The sequence below is a fragment of the Pelodiscus sinensis genome, chromosome 1 (genome assembly GCF_049634645.1).
Source record: "Pelodiscus sinensis isolate JC-2024 chromosome 1, ASM4963464v1, whole genome shotgun sequence".
Taxonomy (NCBI): domain Eukaryota; kingdom Metazoa; phylum Chordata; order Testudines; family Trionychidae; genus Pelodiscus; species Pelodiscus sinensis.
This window is the reverse complement of record NC_134711.1, coordinates 319,742,240-319,751,951: the sequence shown is the minus strand read 5'-3', so window position 1 is coordinate 319,751,951 and position 9,712 is coordinate 319,742,240. Positions and strand designations below refer to the sequence as shown.

Here is a 9,712-nt window from a genome sequence, read left to right as displayed (position 1 = left end):
GCAGCCCATTTTAGATTGGCTACATTAATCCTTCTCCCAATTGGTTCCTAACCCCGCCCTCTTCCAGTATTGTTTTAACCCTTTCTTTTCTAGTATGGGACAACTGCCCCATCACAAGCTTTTTTGAAAATCCTGACCATCCAAAATAAAAACAAAACAGATGAAAAGATGTAGATTTTATCCTTAGTATATCTTTAAAAAACACTTCTAAGTCCATTATGCACCTTTTGGATTTAAAGCTAATTAGTGTATGTATTTCTAAATTAGGAGTTAGTATAGCAGGCCAAATGCTATTGCTGATCCGTTTTTCACCAGCATGTCTCCAAGTGCTGATCTACCTCCTAAATTAAGTTTCTATGATATAGAGTGATGAGTCTTCAAATCAAAACAATTGTTTGGCAAATTCCTGCCGTGGGGGTCTCTGGGTTACTAGCTGCTTTGAAGTGTGATGATGATGCAGAAGGAGAGGGAAGCAGAGCTGTGCCCACAGGCCCAGTGAGATGAAATGTAGCACCAGCTGCTTTCAAAATCAGCATTCATGTCAGGGTGATTGAGACTGTGTTTTAACGGGTATGTCTACACTGCAGAGTATTTTCGGAAAAACAGCCATTTTTTCCGGAAAAAAATACTTGTGTCCACCCTGCTATTGTGTTCTTTCGACAGAAAGTTGAAAGAACGGAGGGGTCTTTCTGATGGTGGTAAACCTCATTCTACGAGGAAGAAGCCTTTTTCCGGAAAAGCTTTTTTGGAAAAAGGCATGTGTGGACGCGGAAGAGAGTGTTTTTTTGACAGAAGAGGCCTCCAGGAAAAAGCACTGATGCCCTGGTGGCCACTCCATCCACAGTAATCACAATCTAAATGCGAGATAGCGTCCAATCAATGCAGATGCTATCTTTCGAAAAAGCAGATCGCTTTTTCCTTGTGCGTCTGCTGTGTGGACGCTCTTTTTTGAAAGAAAGTTTTTCCAGAAGATCTCTTCCAGAAAAGAAGCTTGCAGTCTAGACAGAACCAATACCAAATGGGACCATAAAGTGGCTATTATTGCATCAGTGGGTGCAATGGGACAAATGCAAATGAAAAGCCCCTTCCCAGAACTTTAGGTAAAGAGGACATGTCACTTATAACCGACTTGTTTGGCTGCCCAGCATGCTGCTTATGTTTGGTGTGAGAGCAGCTAAGACCATGGGAATACCCCATGCTATTTCCAGAAGGCTGTTGGGATACGGGTGGGTAATACTATACATTGCCTTTGCACTTGGGTTCAGGGGGACATCAGCATTTCATATAATCATCTGGCCAGTAGAGATCACTAGGGTGATAATTCACAGCAGTGATTAATGTCCAGGTTGCTGAGTGTGCTGTCCATAGTTATAATACGAGGGCAGGTCAGAGGCCTTTGTGAGAGGAAGTAGGGGAAACCTCAGTTCAGTTTCTTGTCTTTATATTTGCCCCCATGGTCTCCATGGGCATAGAGAGGACTTGCATTAGAAAGGCTGGTCTAGTGGTTCTGAGGCTCTGCATAGAGCCTTAGGACATCTGGGTTAAACCCCAGCCTCTGCCACAGGCTTTCTGTGTGACCTTGGTCACATTGCTTTATCTCTGTGTGCCTTGTTCCCCATCTGTAAAACAGCAAAAATGATATTTCTTTTCTCCCTCCCTTTGAGGTGCAGGTCTAATTAAAGTTGCTGAAGGGTGGGAAGGGCCTGTTTCTTTGGCCTTGGGTTTCTGCAACACCCAGTGCAAGAGGTTCTAGCTTTGACTTGCATCTGCAGATGTTCCTGCTATACAAATACACACACACAGGACCCTTGGTGCTGGTTAACAACCCCAGAATGCCACCCCTAGAGATTGCTGTGCCAAGGGTTTAAAAAGAGAGTGCCCAATTTGATTAATCTTAGAGATGGTTTTCAGACTGTTGGCACTCAGAGCATTCCAAAGATCCAACCCATTTAAGGTATATCAAGTTGTCAACTTTAAGATTCTGGCACCCAACCTTGCTACTCACTTTTGAAAAACCTTAGCCTAATATCCTGTGTATGGAAGGGGTACTGAATGGACATCATTCTCATAAGCTTCATAGGATGCTGACAAGTGTGAACGTAAAAATAAACCTGAACAAGGATTCTCAGGCAGCAGGTGTTAATTACAAATAACTAATGAAATGAAAACAGCACTTACAATCTCTGTGTCCAATCAGTTCCTGTGGTATCCATGTGTCATGTATAAATTTAGGCCTTATTTCTACAGCTCCCTGGGTGGACCACCCTGGACTTACATGGAGCCCATGTGGCATACAGGTAGGTCTGACAATGGGGAGCCAGTTACAGGGTTGTGCTAGGAACTTCTATCGTTTTCTGTAAAAAACACTCTCCTTTCTGCTATGGGGCTTTGCTGCTGTTACTTAGAATGTGCGGTTTGATCTCTTTCATGTGTATATGATCCCGTCTGCTCTGTTGTTAAACAGAACAACAAAATCCCACCTTGCTTGGATATTTTTTCCTTTGATTGTAAAAATGTCCCTTGCCAAAGCTCCAGTCCAGGACACAGATAATTAGAAGAACTGCTCAGAAAGTTGTCATGCCAGGAGAAAATTGAATTCTGGAAACCCAGGCCTTTACAGTGAGGGCCTGGCTGCTTGAACTGGGTCCCAGCTCTCATGATATCGTGAGGTGGATGCAGTGGTCTTTGTGGCTTAGGATTGCATGCATCCATTGTCCTATCTGTGACGGAGGCTGGTACCAGAGGCCTTAGAGTGAAAGGTGTAAGCAGCACTGTGGCATTTATGGAATAAACGCAAATCATAATCCTGCTATTATGGTGATTTGTGCCCCCATGGGTTCTAGAAGAGCATCCTTGTGTACCTCCAAATGTGAATGGGCCAGGCCCCCTTATGCAGGAGTGCAAGAGGGTTCCTGGCATCTTATCCTATCATGAGCCAACGCAGGGCACAGTCTCCCCCTAAAAAGGCAGCCATGTGCTTCCCAAGGTGGAGTTTTCCAGGGGTCGCCAGGAGGAGTATCCTGCAGCAACCCAGACGCAAGGTGGCACAGCTCTGGATCACAATGGGAGCAGCATAAAAAGTCCCTTTTTATGCATTTAACTCTTGACATCAGGGCAACTGTAAGCCAAATTTCTGTCTAATACAATTTTAAGCAGCTAAGCGAACTGCTAGCCCGCAGGGTCCAAGTTCTGTAATGGAAACACCAACTCAGCCATAATAATTTCAATAAATAAAACAGAGGCTGAGCCGGGTACTGAGAGCGCTGCCAGTCCCCCAGGGGGGTCTGTGGATGCGTTTTGACACAGGACGTACTTCTGCAGTAATGTCGCTGGTGTTTCTGAAGTGCCTGGAGCACGCATCAAACTTAACATGTCCATAGCAGCCTAAAAGTGTCAGTGGACACTGGCATTCCTTTTAAACGCGCCTAGTTATTCCACTGCAGCCCGTGTGTGTGTGTGTGTAAGAGAGAGAGAGAGAGAGAGAAAGACATCTGAACTGGTTTCCCTGCCAGATGTAAATCAGCATAGCTCCACTGAGTTAATGCTGACTCTTACCAGCTGAAAATCTAGCCCTTATGTGAGCTGCCATCAGAATGCCGCACATAAATATAAAAAAGAGCCAGGTGTTCTCCACCCAAACTGAATACCAGTGTAAAAAAATTAAAAAAGAGCATGGCTGATTTCAGACATTAGAGAACATATGAGCCAGGAATTCCTTGCTGGATCAGACCAGTTCTAGTACCCTGACTCTGATAGGGTATGTCTACACTACAAAGTTAGTTCGAACTAACGGACGTTAGTTCGAACTAACGGACGTTAGTTCGAACTAACTTTAATAGGTGTTACACTAGCGCTCCGCTAGTTCGAATTTGAATCGAACTAGCGGAGCGCTTAGTTCGAACTAGGTAAACCTCATTTTACGAGGACTAACGCCTAGTTCGAACTAGCTAGTTCGAACTAAGGGCTGTGTAGCCCTTTAGTTCGAACTAGTGGGAGGCTAGCCCTCCCCAGGTTTCCCTGGTGGCCACTCTGGCCAACACCAGGGAAACTCTATGCCCCCCTCCCGGCCCCCTTAAAGGGGCACGGGCTGGCTACGGTGCCTGTGCCAGATGCAAGCCTGCCAGCACCCAGCTAGCAGACCCTGCACCTGGCACGGCACAGAGCCACCCACCCGATGCCCCCCAGCCCACCCTCTCTTGCCGGGACCAGGCTGGCGGCTCCCGGGAGCTTGCCCTGGACCGCAAGAGGCGGGCACCTTCCTGGGCTAGTGCGGACATCGTGGACCTCGTCCACGATCTCCGCACTAGGCACAGGAAAGTGGCCGTCTAGGGCAGGAGAGCTGCCAGCCTGGCCACCCAGGAGCAGGTGTGCATGAAAATCAAGGGGGTCCACTGAGGCCCCCGACACTGAGCCCTGAGCTTACAATGGCCGTCCTGGGTCAGACCAAAGGTCCATCTAGCCCAGTAGCCTGTCTGCCAACAGCGGCCAACCCTAGGGACCCTGGAGGGGATGGACCGAAGACAATGACCAAGCCATTTGTCTCGTGCCATCCCTCTCCAGCCTTCCACAAACTTTGGGCAGGGACACCACTCCTACCCTCTGGCTAATAGGACTCCATGGACCCAACCTCCATGACTTGATCTCACTTCCCTTTAAACTCTGTTCTAGTTGTAGCCTTCACAGCCTCCTGCAGCAAGGAGTTCCACAGGTTAACTATTTGCTTTGTCAAGAAGAACAACTTTCTCTTACTACTTTGAAGCCTGCTACCCATTCCTTTCCTTTGGTGTCCTCTAGTCCTTCTTTATGGGAACTCAGGAAGAACTTTTCTGAATGCACCCTCTCCACCCAACCCCTGCTTTTAGAGACCTCTATCCTGTCCCCCCTCCGTCTCCTCTTTTCTAAGCTGAACAGTCCCAGTCTCTGTAGCCTTTCTTCATCTGGGACCTGTTCCCAACCCCTGATCATGTTAGTTGCCCTCCCCTCTCCCAGCCTTTCTCTTCCCCTCTCCCACCTCCTTTTCCCAGTCTCCCCCAGTTTTGTTCAATAAAGACAGAGTCAATGTTGGAAGAAACGTTATCTTTATTTTGTACATCAATAAGAAGGGGGGCTAGGGAAGGGTAAGTGGAAGGAGGTGAGGGAGGAATGGGGTACGAGCCCCCGATGGGGAGGACTGGGCTGGCTCTGCGGGCTTCTGGGGGTGGAAGCTCTCCTGCAGCCCCCCAATTACTCCCTCTCCCCAGATGGCAGCCTGCGGCAAGTGCAGCCGGGCTGATGGCCGAGTGGTGTGATGTGCCCAGTGTGGGCACTCAGGGCACTCCAAGCCAGAACTTCTTTGCAAGCGGGGCACCCCTTAGAACTGTCTGTCCGGGGTGGAGGTCAGGACCCTTTAAGCGCAGCCCTCGGCTAGCCTGAGACAGCATCTCCATGCTCTAAGTCCTCCTTTTATGCCCTGCCGGCACTGCTTCCGGCCATCCTTAAGCCCTGTTCAGAGTCCACTCAATGTGGACTAGTTTTTAGTTCTAGATGCGTTAGTTCGAACTAGCTTAGTTCAAATTAACTAATTCGAACTAAGTTAGTTCGAACTAGCGCTGTAGTGTAGACGTACCCCTAGTGATCAATGAGCCACTTCAGAGGAAAGTGCAAAACACACTATAGTGAACAATTAAGGACTAATATGCCTCTGGGGCATTTCTTCCTAGATATTGTCCTGAAGCAAGAGAATACTATGGATGTTAAATAGTGTTTAATCAGCTAAACGAGTAGTCAATGGAATTTCCATCAACTACTCGATTAGTCGATAAGGGGGGAAACTGCAGAGCTGCAGCAGGGTTCGTTCCTGGCTTGGACGCTAACCCTGCTGCAGCGCTGCCTTTTAAATGTATTGAACGCTGCCAGGCTCTTAATACATTTAAAGGGGAGAGGCCCAGCGGAGGAACGGGGGGAGTGGGCATGAGCCAGGAAACAACTGATTCCTCCTAGCTTCCGCCCGGTCCCCCTGCTATGCCTCTGCCCCCTCTGTTCTCCCTGGTGAAGACAGGGCTGGGAGGAACCAGCTTTTAAGCCAGTTCACCCCAGCACCACCTCCTAATCCACCCCCTTGCTGCCTTTCTCTGATAGAGGCAGCAAAGGGGGGAAACGACTACTACAGTCACTACTCAACTGCCCAATAAACATATGCTTATTGGGTAGTTGACTAGTCGCTTACATCCCTAGAGAGGATATATCCTTTGATTAACAAAATCAATCCTTTTGAATGTATATAATATTACAGAGCTCTTCTGTAATGCCTGCTTCCATCGGTAGGTCCCAAAATGCTCCACACAGGAGGTCGAGATCAGTATTCTCTGTAGGGTCTCTACCAGTTGGGAGAGACTTGCTGCTCTGTCCTCAGCAGGGAGCTGCTGCTGTCACTCAGGCTATGTCTAGACTCCAGGCTTCTTTTGGAAGAAGCTTTTCCAGAAAAGATCTTCCGGAAAAACGTCTTCCGAAAGAAAGCATCCACACTGCCAAAGTGCAGAGAAAAAGCGATCTGCTTTTTCGAAAGAGAGCATCCTCACTGTATGGATGCTGTCTCGCATGCAAGCTGTGATTGCAATGGATGGAATGGCTACCAGGGCACCTGTGCTTTTTCCTCTTTCCTCTTCTTTCAAAAGAACTCCCTCTTCCCCGTCCACACACACCTTTTTCCAAAAGAGCTCTTTCGGAAAAAGGCTTCTTCCTCGTAAAATGAGGATTACCTATGTCAGAAAAATCCCTGCGTTCCTTCCATTTTCTTTTGGAACAGTGTGATTGCAGTGTGGACGTAATTGCAGTTTAAAAAAAACCTCTGTAGTGTAGACATACCCTCAGGGAAAAGTGCCCTTCCCCTGCCAGGCAGCTTCATGCATGAGTCCAGGGGCACATTAAGCAGCTGCAGGGCTGTGCTGCCATGCAGCTTAGAGGGAACACTGAACTGGGTTCTGATGGTTCATATAAACGTAGATGCTTTTTTAACATCTATGCAGCTGTTGATTCCAGTATAGGGTACAGGAAATCCTGAAGTGGGCAATTATGGATTACCTAACTCACTGTTTATATGGACGATGTTTAGATACTATAATGAGGAGTTGCAGTTTAGAACTCTAAAACAGGTATCTACCGAGCTGTAGTCTAGTTAGCGAGGTCACCTCTTAGTGTCAAAATCTATTTATTAAGCAGGGTTAGAAGTCTTACCTTTCAAGGAGGTGTGTGCTGCTCTTGACAGCAGAGCATTCAGTGTGATGGTCCACCAGTTTTCTCTTGGTTCAGAGGAACTCTAGAGCAGGGGTGGGCAATCATTTTTGATGGGGGAGCACGCTATGAATTTGGAAAGTAGTCAAGGATTGCACTCTTCCATTATATTAATGGAGGAGGTGCGGGGTCTGGGATGGAAGTTGGGTGTAGAAGGGAGCTTGGGATAAGAGAGGGAGCTTGGGTGAAGGAGGCAGTTGTGACCTGGGGCACTGGACTGAGGTGCAGGGGACTGGATTGTGACCTAGGGCAGGAAGCTGGGGTATAAGAGGGGGTTCTGGGGTTTGGGTTGTGAGCTAGGGCAGGAGGGGACTGTGATCTGGGGCAGCAGATTGGGGTGCCAGATCTAGGAGAGGGTATGGGTGCAGGAGAGGGGCAGAGGATTTGGGTATGTGGAGTAGAGGGGTAGGAATAGGGTGCAGAAGGTTGGGGGAAGGGAGGATGCCAGAGGTAGGCTCTAACCAGGAGACTTACCAGCCAGCAGCCCATTTCTGAATCAGCCTCCCTTCCTGCCCTGCCCCTGCACAAGCTGCTGCCACATGCTCTGTGAATAACTAGGAGCCCTTTGTGCATTGTGGCTGCCTGTTATTGAAACAGGTAGCTCCCATTGGTCAGTTTCCAGCCACAAGCCAGCCAATGGGATTGTGCTGTATTTTGCCTAGTACTGCTCTAGAGCTTGTCCTCATGGTTGTTATTCGCCTCTTGCTAATTGTGCTTTGACAACCAGCAGTTACAATAGCTTTAATGTAATTAGTTTTCTGATCACCAAAGGGGAGGGAGCATTCCCCTGAGTTAGTATTGGAGATCCAGCAACACATTTGAATCTTTTCCTGACAAATGCTGAACAATGTTCCTGACATTTTCTGATTTTTTTTTTTTTACAAAAGGATTCAAAACACCCACACCCCAAAAAAGACCTTAAAATCAATTCAAAATGGAAAAAAATAATTTAGTTTTGAATGTATTATTTTGAGTCTATTCTCATTTTTTCCACTGAAAGAGGGGCGTGAGAAGGATGTGTGGCAGGCACCCAAAAACTACACCTATCTGTCCTGTTATTAGCCTCTGGAGACCATGGAATTCCTTGGCTACTCTCACAATCTGTCCCTACCTCTAGCTGCCAAAGGCATATTTTATCCAGTAGTGACAATTCACAGTAAGAGCATTTTTATCTCGTTCAATATTATTCCTCCATCTTCTTCATCAGATGCCATAAAAATATCCTTCCATAGAAGACTTCTATTCTGTCATCCTAACTACAGGTCCCAAAATAATGGACATACATTTACTATTCTTGGTTCTCCATAGACCTCTAGAGTTCCCTATTAGATCATCTCCACCGACCCACAAAAAAGCAAAACAGAAAAACGCTCATTTCAATACCATCTGGCTACAATCAAGGAACTTTGTTTGTATGTTTGTTTGTAAATAGATTTTTTTCACCTCAGATTGTTTATTTAAAAATCAGAAAATTTTAAATGATTTTTTGCAAAAACATTTGTGATTCAAAAAGGCATTTTTATAACTGAAAACTTACCAATGAAATTTTTCAACCAAGTGGAGAATCTGGTAAAATGACAATGAAGAATTTTCTCTTAGGTGGTAGTTAGTACTATTACAAAACGTACTCACTCCCTGTTGAGGCTTTGAACAAAAAACCCTTTTCCACTAAGCTCCATTAGTATTTTATTAGGCTCTCCTTGTTTTGGGGAGATTTTGTTTGTGTGTTTCCTTGGCTGAATACATAGTGAATCTTTTTTTAAGCTCCAGGTTTAATGTTTAGCTCCCTTTCTATAATAATTATAATTCCTACCAGTCCACAAAGGCTTTGGCTGTCATAAATTCCCCCAAGTAATACATTCATGTTTAATACAAGAACTGCTAGTACTTTGAAAAATTACCTTTATGGGACTTTAAAAAAATTTAAAAGCAACAAATGGTCCTGCAGCACCTTAGAGACTAACAAAACATGTAGACGGTATCATGAGCTTTCGTGGGCACAACCCACTTTTTCAGATCTTGAGGTCTCTTCCATCCTTATATTTCTATGATTCTAGAAAGGTACATTTTGTTTCTCACATTAAATACCTGACACAACCACTTACTCCCTTAACTCAGGCCTTGTCTTCAGTCTGCGGAAGATCAAAGCTGCCACGATTGATCTTCTGGAGATCGATTTGGTGAGTCTAATCAAGACTTGCTAAATTGAACTCAAAGAGCACCCCCGCTGGCAGCTGGTACTCCTGCTCTTGCTCCCCTTAGCCTCCCGCTGTGTAGATGGCGTTGCATACGTTAAGCCGAGCTTCCGGGTCTAGTGTAGACCTGGGATTAGTATTCCCCATCCTGTAGTATTGCAATAATGTGGATCAACACCCTAGCTGAATATCAGCAGCCAAAAAAAAAAAAAAAAAAGACAGAGAGAGCGAGAGAGAGAGAATGAAGC

At 46.2% G+C, this 9,712-nt stretch overlaps 1 long non-coding RNA gene across 1 annotated transcript; it reads right to left on the bottom strand.

Moving 5' to 3' along the window:
• Nucleotides 1–1,260: 1,260 nt before the first annotated feature.
• LOC102456243 (uncharacterized) lies at nt 1,261–7,788 on the bottom strand. The gene is made up of 3 exons (XR_012900806.1): nt 7,744–7,788; nt 7,213–7,294; nt 1,261–1,619 (listed from the first exon to the last, which is right to left on the bottom strand). It is a non-coding gene; the product is annotated as an uncharacterized LOC102456243 (long non-coding RNA).
• Nucleotides 7,789–9,712: the final 1,924 nt, after the last annotated feature.